Below are 13,724 nucleotides of genomic sequence, written 5' to 3' on the forward strand. Positions count from 1 at the left end.
TCGGCATTTGGTGGTTGTTTTTTTTATTTTTTTTTTTCTTTTTAATTTTTTTTTTCTTGGGGATTCTCCTCTCTCCTGCCAGACTGACTTACACGTTCTTGATAATTTCTCTTCCCCTCATTTTTTTTTATACTCTTCTCCCTGCTTCCAAACCCTGTGTCTGTGTGTTTCAATACTATCACAACCTCTGCTAAAAATAGATCTTTTTATACCCTTCCTCCTCTCTGACCCCATCCAACACCCCTTGTTAAGGTGAGTTGTGTCTTTTCATCACTTTTTTCCTTGTGTGTTGTTTTTTGGTTTTGGTTGTTTTTTTGGTATTTTGGTTTTGGTCCCCCCCCATTTAGGGCAGGTTTCAGGGAGGAGGGGATGTGGAGGAGAGAATTTCATGGGGAGTCAGGCATGTTTGCAAAGCCTTATTTTGCCTTCTGCAGCCTCAGCATCATTCCGGACTGCTCCCTTTTATCCCAAGGATGTAGCTAGCTGATGAAAGTGGGGAACTACTCTTCCTTAGCGCTGCATGCTTGGGAGCCACAGCAACAGCAGGAAAAAAACAAGCTTCTCTTTTTTCCTTCGTCCCCCCGCCCCGACTCTCCCCCTCATTCCCTCCTCCTTTCTGTGTCCTCTTTTTGTTTTGGTTTGGTTTTTTTTTTGTTTTAATATTTTGGTGCGGTGTTTGGTTGGTATTTGGTGGTGGGGTTTTTTTTTTGGTTTGTTGTTTCGGTTTTGGTTTTTTTGTTTATTTGGTTTGGTTTTTTTTTTTTTCTGTGTGTATGCCTGGTTTCTGTTTTTAAGCAATACACAGGGGACTTGGAATGAATTGCATGTGGTGCCGGGGAAGCTGTGTGTGTGCATGTGCACGTGTGTCTCGAGAGTGAGTGAGTGTGTGTGTGCATATGCGTGTGTGCAAAGTGCATCTGTATTTCATGTTCCTGGGATGAGGAGTGTTAAAGCTTCCAAACAGTCCCTGCACATAGAGCAAGGAGCACGGCAGAGACTGCTGAGGGAGAAACCGGTCAGGGATGCAGGAAAGCTACAGAGCTCTCCACAGAGTTCAGTCCCCTCTGCTCCAGAGCATCTTTCCATAGATCATTACTGGCACCTTCAAGGTGATGGTTCCCATTCCTCTCCTGGCTTCTCACTAGAGGAGTGCAGAACAGGAAAACTTTACAGCTAATGTGAAGGGGTAGCATTTCTGTTCCTCCAGCAGCCTGAGACAGTGTTATTCCAGGGATGAGTGGGGAAAATAGAGTTGTGATCCAAAGTAAATGGATCATTTGCTGTTACATATTAGTGTTCAGTGAGAAAAAGAGACATGAAACATTATCAGTCTGGCCAGCCAGCAGAAGCATTGGAGACCGGCTTACTTCTCAATTCCAAAGTTGTTTTAGACCGCTTTTCATTCTTCAGTAAACTATGCCTATTGATGGCAGAAGTGTGTTTCTACAGTAAAACAGTCTATTATAAATCTGCTGGGGAATGATTTATTATTCAGAGGCAATCAAGTAATTTATATGTTTCCCCCAAGTCTTTTGTGTGCCTTCAATTATGTATTTTACCTATGTGTGTGAAGCGGGGTAATATAGATTTTAGTTGCATTTTAACAAGATGTTAAGGCATAACTTGCAGGGTGCCATTTGCCAAGTGTCGCTTAATATAAAGCAAAATAACAGCCTCTAGCTCTTTTTCATGGATTTTTCACATCTCTCTTGTTTGTTTCAAGACAAGAGGTGATTTTGCTTAAGAACGTGTAAGGAAAACTGGCTTCACAATGGTACACAGTTTCAGATATTAGGTCAAAAGTATTACACTTGTCTGGCTGTGAGACTTGAATTTACTTATAAAATCTAGTTAATCCAAAGTACATACAAGAACATTTTGTATACATGGTTTCGAATAGGTTGTATCACTTTTGTATCTAAAAGTTTACAAATGAGCTAAAAATTATTGTTATAATCTGTGTTTGGAGGCCTTAATGGATACAGGAACATTAATGTTTCCTGTCTAGTTAATGCAATTCCAAAATATCCTATCTTTCCACATGCTGCATAGATGACACTCAGCAAAAATGAGCAGTCATGAAAGTAGTCTTGTGCTATCAAGGGTCATTTCATCATTTCTTGTTAGTCTAAATTAAAATATTTTACACAAGTTTGCCTTGGGATTTTTTTCTTCTGTGGCTGGCTGATGTTGTGAAAGTGGGAAGCATGCTTTGAGTGAGTTGTGGCATTCCTAACGCTTGATAGCTGTGAGGGGAGAGACACCTGATGTGCTGTGTACATCATCCCTGAAGGAATGCAGGGTAAGAAAAAGGGATGGAAAAACGAGCACGGTGCACTGGCAGTCTAGATAAATAAATATGGGTGATGCATGTTAGCTTGTCAGATGCTGTTCTGCTGAACCCTGACTACTAGCTAAACACATTTTCTTGGTAAGCACTGCGATGTGATACAATTTGTCTGTTTTGATAGAGTTTGCTGTTAAAATCACATGTAGAACAGAACAGCTCTTGTTTTGTAGATAAAAATCATACCACCTCATTTTAATCCACAGAACGCTGAAATATCCACTACTCCTACTGAAGTCACCAGGAGTTACTTTTGATCAGCACTCATTATGATTTTTAATCTCGACATGTCAGGATTTAGGATATTTCCAAAGGATGCTATTGACAGCAGATCTCATTTTGTTTAGATTTTACATTGGGTGCATATTGTACGTTTACAGGTAGATATTTTCTTTTACCACAGCAACACTAAAATCTGTCAGGAGATGGAAAACTCTTAACATTGTTTTTCTCATGAGCTTTTAAAGAGAATTCTTCTGGTGTCTTTTAACTGTTTCTGGAAAAGCAGTGCTCACTTCACAAATCTACACACTAAATACCTTAAGCTGGTTGCTTGGCTGTTGGAGAAAAAAAAATATGGATTGTTTGTACACAAAAAGAGCAAATCATGTGTTTGGGTTTTTTTTTTAATAACAGCTGAAAGACAAGAGTGCTTTCGGCTGGATATGAAAGTGTTGAAGTCAGGTTAATGTTGAGTTTGATCTGGTGGTTGTTCCCGTTGGCATGAGTGACAGCACACCAACACTTAGCTTATTCTGTAGTGTACTAACCTAGATTAAACATCCCTTTAATTTGTATTTTGAGACTTGGATATGACATCAAACCTTGGATTTATTCACTTTTAAAGCCTTGTTCGTTTGTTTTGGTTTTGAAACAAGCCTTTTAAGCTGTGAACTGCTATAAACAAAGTAATGGAGTGTTCAGAAGTCACTCCAACTTTGTGGACCTTATTGCTATGAAAGTAAGGTGAGATTTCTCTCTGCTTCTAACCAACTGAAATTATTTTCTTGCATTATTGCACCTTGTTATTCTGCAATATCAGTCTAAAATACTTAATGAAAGGAGTTTTTATTCTGTGGATGTGGTGCTTCCACAAAAGAAGAACATGTATATTTTGTCTTGTCCTAAATTAAAACTACCCATCCGGTTCAGTGACATTTTGTTGCAGGACAAAGTTGCTGTTTCATTTGGATATACTTATTGAGGAAACTGTATTGACCATGGATTTTCTTAGATTTTTAACAAAGTAAATGAAAATTATCACAGGGCTGCCTGGTATTTTTGGGGATAGAGTGAAGTGGTTTTATTTGTATCCACGCAGAATGCAATCACAATATACGTTAAAAATCAGTAGCATCTGAAAACATTAATCCATTTTTTTCTTTAGATACCTCTTTCTTTACTAGTTTTAAATGGTACTATGGGTGTGTGTGTTTCCATCCAAGTGTATGTTTGTAATTTTAAGATATTTAGATGAATGATGTTACCTTGTACAAAGATGACTATTTGTTTGCATTTTTTCTGCTGGAAATACAGTTTTTATAATAAAATAGGTCTTTTTCTTCTGCTGTACTTGCTTATGCATAGAAGAAAATTAGTATTTTCCTCCTGGGAAATGTGTTACTCTGAAGAGCCAGATGTTGAACAGATCTACAAGCAGCTCCTTTCCCGGTCGTGGTGAATGTGGATGAGTGTCAGAGGTAACAAGAGCTCAGGCATGGCAGGGAAAGGAAGAGCGTGGCTCTCTAGAAAGCAGGGTGTCAAACGATGTGGTGCTGCTTTGGCTGAGTTCTTCAGGAATAAGAGAGCAAAGTGCTCCCTCACCCTCAACCGTATTAAACTCCTCTGTCTTGTGGTTTGCATTCATCAGCCTGCTTGGTTTTCCCTTTATTAGATAGGGAAGACTTAATTACAGTCTGGTAGTGCTAACACAGCTCTCTGATGACAACTGTTCAACTGTTTGTAGGAGGTCAAGTGGAAAGTAATTGTTGAGAGGGGTCTCCAGCTACAGTGTTTCTTCTTTGTGGTATGTTTTTATTTACTCCAGTTTTCCCTGGATTTGCTTCCAGCTACTATAGCCTACTTACCAGCATAGGCTGGAGGTTGTTTAGTGTGCAGAAAATGTTTATAGGAAAGGGAAAAGGATGTTACTGTTAACTTTGGACAATAACCACTCCACCAATTCCAACCAAATGCAAGAAGAGCTGTGGCATTGTAGCTAAAATGTTCAGAATTTGCTTGACATAAGTATGAGATTTCATGTCTTGTGAGGAGAGGCACATTTTTAAACATAATTCAAAGGGAATGCTTTTTTCAGAATGTGATTCAGTGTAAGTCCCAGTGATCACTCGTGTCCTGAAGAACCTGCTAGGAGCAGCCCAGGTAATTACAGGTTAAAGTGGGGTGGGGCAGTTTCTCCTACTCAGTCCACTGCTGTAACTCCATGCTGGCAGATGGGTACCTGTTCCAGCGCTGCCATTGCATCAGTAACAAAACTTAAATTTTGTTTATAGGGCGATATACATAATACATTATTGATTTCCACTAGCAGGCAAGGCTTTTAACAATAAGTATGAATCCAGTAATTTTAATTATGGATCTTGCAACATCTGACTTTGTCATCTATGCCTTAGATATATTTAGATGCTGTGGACACAACCCAAGGAAGCAAAATGCTTGTCTTCTGTAAATGACAGATAAAATACCTAATTTGTTCATTCAATTGGCCTTTGGAGGTATGGATGGCTCAGGACTACACCATATTTGATTACAATTTGTCTCTTGGTTTACTTAAAAATAGTTGCAGAAGGATTTATTAGTATTAATTTTTGACAATCTCTGTGCATTTTAAAAAATAGTTTTATAGCAAAGTTTTGGGGCCAACCCCAGAGGTCTGATGAGAACTTAGTCCTCTTAATGACTTGTAGTTAACATAATTTCATTAATATAAATGACACATTGTTGTGGTTTAACCCCAGCTGGCAACTAAGCCCCACACAGCCACTTGCTCACTCCCCCACCAGCAGGATGGGGCTGAGAATCCAAAGAGTAAAAGAGAAAACTCATGGGCTGAGACAAAGACAGTTTAACAGGTAAAGCAAAAGCTACACACACAAGCAAAGCAGAATGAGGTATTCTTTCATCCCTTCCTATGGGCAGGCAGGTTCAGCCATCCCCAGGAAAGCCTGGCTCTGTCACCTCTAACAGTGACTTGGGAAGATAAACACCATCATTCTGAACATCCCTTCCCCTCCTTCTTCCCCCAGCTCTATATGCTGCACATGATGCCATATGCTAAAGAATATCTCTTGGATCAGTTGGGGTCAGCTGTCCCTGCTGTGTCCCCTCCTAGCTTCTTGTGCACCCCCAGCCTCCCTGCTGGTGGGGTGGGGTGAGAAGCAGGAAAGTGCAAGCACTGCTCAGCAGTAACTAAAATATCCCTATGTTATCAATGCTGTTTCCAGGAAAAATCCAAAACCCAGCCCCACGCTGGCTCCTGTGAAAGAAACTGGTCCTATCCCAGTTAAAACCAGCATATGTATATAGTGACATGGTCTATTTCAAACATACTGGCATTTTGCATACTACAGTATCATTTATAATGAGGCATCTGGAGTTCTTTGAGCTCTAATAGAAGAAAACACCCATGAGCTGTGTGATTCTCTTCCCAGTTATACCATTGCCATTCTTCCACCTGGTGAATTCAGTATAAAACATCTACAAGCCAACCTTAGCAGTTTCAGGCAGTATCTTTGGGTCATGATGGCTGCCTCAGTAACCTTGAGTACACCAGTATTCAAAGACAACATGGTTAAAGACAGGGAGCATCAGCAGGGAAGTAAATAGGACCCGGAAGTGGGCTTAGAAAACCCCTCAGGATAAACAAAAAACCCAGTCTTTCTGGAGAAGACAAGTACCTGGGCACCATGTACTTGATGTACTTCCAAGCTTCTTTGGACTTCCTTGCCTTACAGTGTTTATCAGCAGTGCAGTAACTTAATGAAATTTTGTAGAATTGCAGAACCATAGAATGACTTGGGGTTGAAAAGGACATTAAAGATCATCTAGTTCCAAACCCTGTGATGGCCACCTTCCAGGGACACCTCACAGTAGATCAGGTTTCAAATTTGTATAACCCAGATGAGGCAGTAACAGGAACAGAAAGAGAGAATTTAGCAAATGTAAATACTTGTGTTTAAATAAGAATGTGAATGGTTCCTTCTGCTGTTGTCATACCAATAGAGAAGTGTGTTCTGTTTCATTTGTGTACCTTTTGAAAAGGTTTATACATTTTGCCTTATAGTATTGGATGGGGAACGACTTAGGCTATAAAAATATGGAAATTCAAAGTTAAGGCTTAGCTTTCTCTTAACCATTACAGAGGCATGGTCCATGCCTTGGGACTTCTCACTGCAGGTCTTAGAAACATCTCCTAAAGTGGCACTGAATGTGGGGTTTGTGCGATGCTGTTCCTACCTGTAAAATGGGATAGCATAGCTATGGCTAAATTCAGTAACTCCTATTCATGTTAAATAATTTCTTGACTTCAGTAGGATTGCTTGCCTAAGTGAGAGACTCCAAACAGGCTCATAGAACAGTGACAACAGGGAAGGTGTGAAGTATCTGTTATTATTACTTCAGAGAAGCTTATCTTGTATGAGATGGCTCATGTTTCAGGCAGTCTGCATAACTAAACCAAAATTCCTTGGCACTTTCATTTGATTTCTGCAACACGACACTGCTTGATTCCATCACAGGATGAAATAAATTGAAAGTTCTTTCTAAAATCTGAGGTCTAAATAAAGCATATGTTAAGTATAGGAATATTTAAAATACATTAATTCTATATGATACTAAAATATAGTGGTTTAGCTGTATGTTTCTGGTTGTCCATCTATGTGCAAGAAATTATTTTGTCTATATTTGGACTTTCACCTAATATAAAAATATTTTATGAATTCTAGAAGCAGGTGGATACTTCATTGGTTACTCTTTACATGTCAGAGAGGAGACACTGGTGAGGCACTGGAATGGGTTATGCATAGAAGTTGTGGATGCTCCATCCTTGGAAGTGTTAGAAGCCAGGTCAGATGGGGCTTTGAGCAACCTGGTCTACTGAAAGGCGTCCCTGCCCATGGCAGGGGGATTAGAATTAGATGATCTTTAAGGTCCCTTCTAACCCAAACTATTTTATGTTTCTGTGTCACAGACATCAACTAATTAGTCATCTCAGCAACCCCTACCCTTGTGTTTTGTAGTACACAGACAAAATTTTACACAGCAGTAATAGTAAAGTAAAAGACCAGGAGAAGATAATTTATTTTCCTTCTCTTTTTTTATAGTTAGCTTTCAGGGGTAATGTGGGGTAGAAACTAGAAAAGAACTGTTAATGTGACTGTTCCTGGCCACCAGCTTAGTTTTAAGACTGCTTTTTGAGTGGGGATAGGTGCCTGTGTTAGCATTTGGGATTGGCAGAACTCTCCTGCCTGGCAATACAGAAGAATCTGGGAAGAGGACGATTTTGATGCTTTCAAGTCTGAAGGTGAAATCTGCAGTGCCATATGGATAATATCAGATCCTTCACTCTGTGTGATCTTTCCAGTACGTATTGCAAAGGCAAACTCATGCTCGATCTTCAGGGCTGAAATCTTAAAAGCAACTTCTAAATTTGTACCCTCATGCAGATTTTGCTTGTGTGTGTCACCTACAAGTGCAGCCTAGAGGTGTAAGCAATGGGAGGCAGAATCAGGGATAGTAGAATATATGGAATCAAAGAAAAAGAGTAACAAAGTACCTGAGTAAGCAAAAATTAAAAAAAACCTTTAAGTGTGAGGAAGCCCTTAAGAGAGAGGATGGAAGAGGGAAAAGCATTGCTCTGGGATGGGATTAATAAGGTTTAACAGAATGCAAGATAAAAAGCACATAACAAATATCGGAGATTGAAGGCTGGATTGGAAGATAGCACAACTAATGTTAGAAGGCGAAATGGCTGGCTGAAAGGGAACTGTACACTGTCAGTTTAAAGTATACTTTCAAGATCAGCTTAAGTTGATCTAAATTCCAGCTCCTTCTGCAAAGGGAGTCCTGCACAATCCTCCTTTCCTCCAAATGGCATGCTGCAACTGGTAATACAGAAAAAAAATAAAAATTTATCCCAATCAGATCCTTTATCCATCTGACTAACTGCTGTATTAACACTACAGCTGCCTCAAGGCAAAGTGGAGGGGAGGCATAGGAAAAGGCAGCATAAAATTGACTTTGGCTGATGACGGATCTGTGCTCTTGGTCTGAAAGTCCTGGTGAGATTCTGAGTTATAAATTATTTAGAAGAGAGACTGGCTAGGAAGACATGGAGTGGTAACACAATGCAAGGAAGAAGCCACCTGGGACAGTACTTAGAGTGAGCAGTTAAAATGGCTGCATGGAAAGGAAAAAATATGCTAAAAACACTTAGGAGGCAAAATCAAGCATTTAGAAGTCACAAAAAGCCAGTATTTATGTTTTTCTTTGTATTTAATTCAGTATCCATGGGCATGCCTGCTGATGCAGTCTTTAATTACATGATCAAGTAGGGCATTTTTCCTACTCACAAGCAGCTACCCTGTCCCTCATGACCCCTGTTGAGCAGAGCAGTGCCTGTGACCTGGGGCTTAGTTCACCTCTTTGTGTCATGAATGACAAAGTCCAGTGCTCAACAGTCCCACAGGAGGCTTCAGGCTTCCATCTCACATCCTTCGTGTGCATCTTGGTCATGGGCCCCCAGCATATTCCATGGTGACTTTTTATTAACCCAGTGTTACACCCACTGTTCTATTAACCCAGTGTTTATGACTCCCAAACAAAACATCTTTCTGCCCCTTTTGTCTTAGAGCTGCACCTGCAGTGTGCTGTACATGTGCAGAATATGTTAAGCTTACTTTTAAACGGTAACGTATGCTTCGCGTTTCTCTTGGAATAAGAAGAAACAATATAGAAGGATAAAAGTAAATTCAGAATAAAATGTCTTCAGAGAAAAGGAGGCAAATATTAGAATATGTTTTGTAATGAATGAAATATAAAGCTCCCAGGTCGTATTGGTTATCTTTTTAATTGTTTTAAAATATTAAATGGGGAAAGTACATTATGCAGAAATACACAGACAGGTGCTAAACCACACTATGGATTCCATTCTTTAAAAGGGAGGGTTGAAATAAAGCAGTTTACCCAGACCTGTGAGAAATAAGATGCTGGCAGATGATGTCATGCTGTCTAGACTAGAATAAAAGATGCATTTTTAAAAATCTTAGCTAACTTATTTAAATAAAATATTTTGAAAGTCTAAGAAATCATAAGTGCTAGCTGATGATCTTAGATTTTACTTTGATCATGTTCTATGGGTTCTGGTGTCTTTTCATAACATATTTTTTAAAAACTTCATTTTTTTCCCTTTAAACATACCTATAGAGAATTGCATGCTCATAAAAATATATGACTGATTCTTCTGGGTTATCCAGTTCAGTCCCTTGCTTTTGCAGCCAAGATGTCATACAATTCCTTTCATGTACTGATCAAACTCCTTCTTACAACTATTTAGGGATTTTTTTACTTCCCATACTCCATTTGGAGGCTGCTCCAGTTTTCTGGTTTCTTTTCCCCTTAAATATGTTCATGGCCTGCTTTTATTACTTTGTTTTTGGACTACTTGAGCTGTTGTACTTGAGCTTCAATGTAAGATGTTTACTGACTCAGAGTGTGGAGCAGTCCTGCTCACTGCCAGCCTTAAAAACCAAAGTTCTTGCTGGACAGAGGTCAGCTCTAGTGATGACTCCTAAGTTCTTGTGGAGGATAGACAATGGTGTAGAGTTATTCACAACAGGTTTGTGGTCATGCTACCCACTTATGGATGACTAACTTTAAACCAGACTTCACAACTGACCTTCAGAATGTAAATGATATGTCAAGAGCCTTACCCACATTTCTCTTTTGGGAGGTTTGATCTTCCAGTGCGCAGTGCTCCACAGGGTTTTTTGCAGACTCATTTTCATTTGGCTTAGTTCTTGTTTCTCACTATAAATAGTTCAAGTAAGACAGAAAGAACCTTTGTTTATAGTTTGAAAAAAAGTCCTGTTTCCCCTCCGGATTAAATTTCAGTTGGTGAGAGTTGAGTCCTTAACATTTACACGGATACAATATTCTAAGCATTAGTCTTTGAAACAGGAGGTAGCCATTATGCTCTAAGCATATCATATCAGACTATCTAATACTCTTAATCAAGAATGCATTGGATTTCATGTAGCTTTGGCACTCGTACTTCATTTGGGAAGCCAGAAATTACTAACTTTTGATTCTGGGCACATTTTCTGGTTTCAAAATCACTGGGAAAGGGAAGATGTATTTTTTATTTGTGATCCTTGAAGTATAATGTAAACAGAGAACAGGAAATTCAAGTGGCCGACTTTTTTATGTTTCAAGAATTTATTTCAAATGGCTTTTAAAATGCAACGGGTACCAATGTTGGCATACCCTCAGCCCGAGTACTGTGTGCAGTTCTGGGCCCTGCAGTTTAAGAAAAATGTGAAGGTCCTTGAATGTGTCCAGAGGAGGGCAACAAAGCTGGTGAAGGAGCTGGAACATATGTCCTGTGAGGAGCAGCTGAGGACTTTGGGCTTGTCTGTTATGGAGAAGAGGAAGTTGAAGTGTGACCTTTCTACAGCTTCCTAAGGAGAGGACATGGGGAGGGAGGGGCTCAGCTCTTCTCCTAGTGACAAGACGCACTAGATATGAAGAAGCATTTCTTTACTGAGAGGATGGTCAAACACTGGAACAGGGTCCTTGTGGAGGTAGTCGATGCCCCAAGCCTGTCAGTGTTTAAGAGGTATTTTGATGGTAGCGTGCTTGAACTTTTGGTCAGCCCTGAATTGGTCAGGCAGTTGGACTAGATGATCATTTTAGATTCCTTCCAAATGAAATATTCTATCCATTCACAATCTTTTCAGTTTTCTATTTCTGTTCTTTTTCAAAAACCAAGGAGTAAACTTGTGATATGGAAGGTTTTAAATAATTTGCAACTTTTAAGTCATAGCTCCTATGTGTGAAATATTTTAAGCAAGTATATACATTACTATGTTATACAAGTAGTTAGTGTTTACCTAAAGTGGAATTATTGCATTTTTCATTTATAAAAAACCACTTCTCCACTTCTTTGTATACTACTTGTCATTATTTTTCTGTTGGAAATTTAACACGGATGGATAAGATACAGTTCTGTTATATTTATTAGATATTTTTAAATACCACAATAAGTAGTATCTACTCTGACGATGCTATAGTACTACTACAAAAAGCAGCATCTGAAACAGTAAAATTCCACAGTGAATGAAGCAGCTGGAACTGCAATTCGTATCAGCTGCCCAACACCAAACACTCCTTTCAGCTTTCTCCTGGGGCCAGTGACATTTGCCTTGCCTGCAGAATGACTATGCATGTTATCTGCAAGGCATTAATCCATTAGTAATGAGCCACCTTTAATCCTGGTGTAGATATCCTCTTTGTGGAAAAGGGTGTGTGTGACAGCATTAAGATTTCTGCATACCTACGTGGGCAAATAAGTTCCTTCATTGGATTTGTCCCATTTAACCTAGCGGGACTGTGGTTTCACATTTGAGTGTTTCTAGGAGTCAACTCTGAGTCGTATTTGTCCTGCAGACCTGGGCATGGAAGGGATTCAAAATCCATGTAGGGGAATAGATTGCCAGTGTGTGCATGCACAAAGGTTAGGGCTGGGAAGGAGCTTGGAGTCCTTAGCACTAACTCTGTTCGTCAATCCAGAATGTTTATGCTGGCTTAAAAGAATGCAGCAATGCACACAGAAGTGTGGTTTATGTTGCTGTTATTAAAAAAAACAAACAAACAAAAAAAAACCCCACAGAAAAAAACCCACCAGATTATTTTTAAATTATAAAATGAACTATAGGTCTGGAAAAAATATAATAATTATGTGTCATGGCAGTGCCTGATCTGTTTTCCTGGGATGCTTTGGATGCTTTTTGATTTTGAATTTCTTTTTCCACATGCTGTTGCTATGGTAAGAATCAGCACATCAGGGAGAGGTATCATAGCAAATAATGTCATAAAAAATAACCTGTAAGAGCTTTGTATTTCATGGGGCAGCATAGGGTCCATAGTTTGGAGTTATTACTGAAGCCCTGTCAAAAGAGTTTTCCAACTAGGTAGCATCTCATTTTTCGGGGATTGTTTTTACATGACCAAAACAAATCAAGAAAGTCAACCTTTTTATCAATAAGATTACATTAACTACAAATTAATTCTTACCGCCTTTAGAAAATATTAGGTCTTCCATAAATCATGAGGAAAAAATAAAATGAAAAAAAAAGGAAGAAAAAAGCCAAAAGGAAATACAATGGGGCAATGGAGATGAAGCTAAGAAAAGCAAAATCAAAGATTTTCAGCTTTTGTGGAGAATGTGGGAGAGAGAAGGAGCAGAGAGTGAAGATGATGCAAACCAAGGTTTTCTCAACTTGACTTTAGTAATCAAGTCATGATAAATTTGGATGAGTACAAGAACTTGGAAATACCAGCTGTGGTCTGTAATGGCATGCCAAGCTCCTACATGGTGAAGTTTGATCAAGGTGGTTGAGTATTGAAAAACAAGTGTCGTCTTCAGATGGTTCCAGACCTAATTGCTGCAACTCCATTACCAAGAGTACTTGTGTACTGCAGCCTGCTAAACAGAGAGCCTGTTGAAGAGAGTTTTGAATTTACTGAACGGAAGTTACCTACATTTCAAAATGTGATAAAATAAGCTTATCATGAGATAAGGCTCTACTTTTAAAATAGTAACTGTAGTTACAGGTTAATTATACGCATGAGGAGAGGTGGAGAGGGGATTAGAGACTCCAAGTTCTCTGTGTAGCCAGACATGGGATGACAGGCAGTGTCTGTGTTGGAAGGTCAGGAGATCAAAGGGAGTCCTTATGCTCCCTCTAGGAGAGGGCTGCTGGTTCTCTCGAGAGTTATGGACTTTGGATAGAGGAGACGCCAACCAGACCTGCCCATTTGATAGCCAGAAACAGAGACTGACCAAGAGGGTTTAATCCAAATTTAATGTTTTTCACTACAAAACTGGCAGGTTTTTAATAAAAATGGTTCCACTAATCCAGATGTTGCTCTAAACTGCCACCTAAATGCTATGTAGAAGAGTAGCTCTGTAATATTAAACCATTTAAAATGGAAAGTATAAAAATATGTTTAGTTAGAGGTTTAGTTAATTCTTCAGACTGCAATGACTTCACCTATTTTTGAAGCAGACACCTCCTGAATTGCAGCCAGTGGCCTCACGCCAAGCCCAGCATCCATTCGGAACCATTCGGAATCATGC

The 13,724-nt window shown here is 39.3% G+C and overlaps 1 protein-coding gene across 17 annotated transcripts in view; it reads left to right on the forward strand.

Moving 5' to 3' along the window:
* The window catches only part of LOC116448603 (poly(rC)-binding protein 3-like), a 516,599-nt gene continuing 502,875 nt past the window's right edge, over window positions 1–13,724 (forward strand). For all 17 annotated transcript variants that reach the window (XM_032119362.1, XM_032119393.1, XM_032119403.1 and 14 more), the window contains exon 1: window positions 1–252. The gene's annotated coding sequence lies outside the window, so the exon portion shown is untranslated. The remainder of the gene's footprint in view (window positions 253–13,724) is intronic.

Source organism: Corvus moneduloides, chromosome 1, assembly GCF_009650955.1.
Source record: "Corvus moneduloides isolate bCorMon1 chromosome 1, bCorMon1.pri, whole genome shotgun sequence".
Lineage (NCBI taxonomy): Eukaryota > Metazoa > Chordata > Aves > Passeriformes > Corvidae > Corvus > Corvus moneduloides.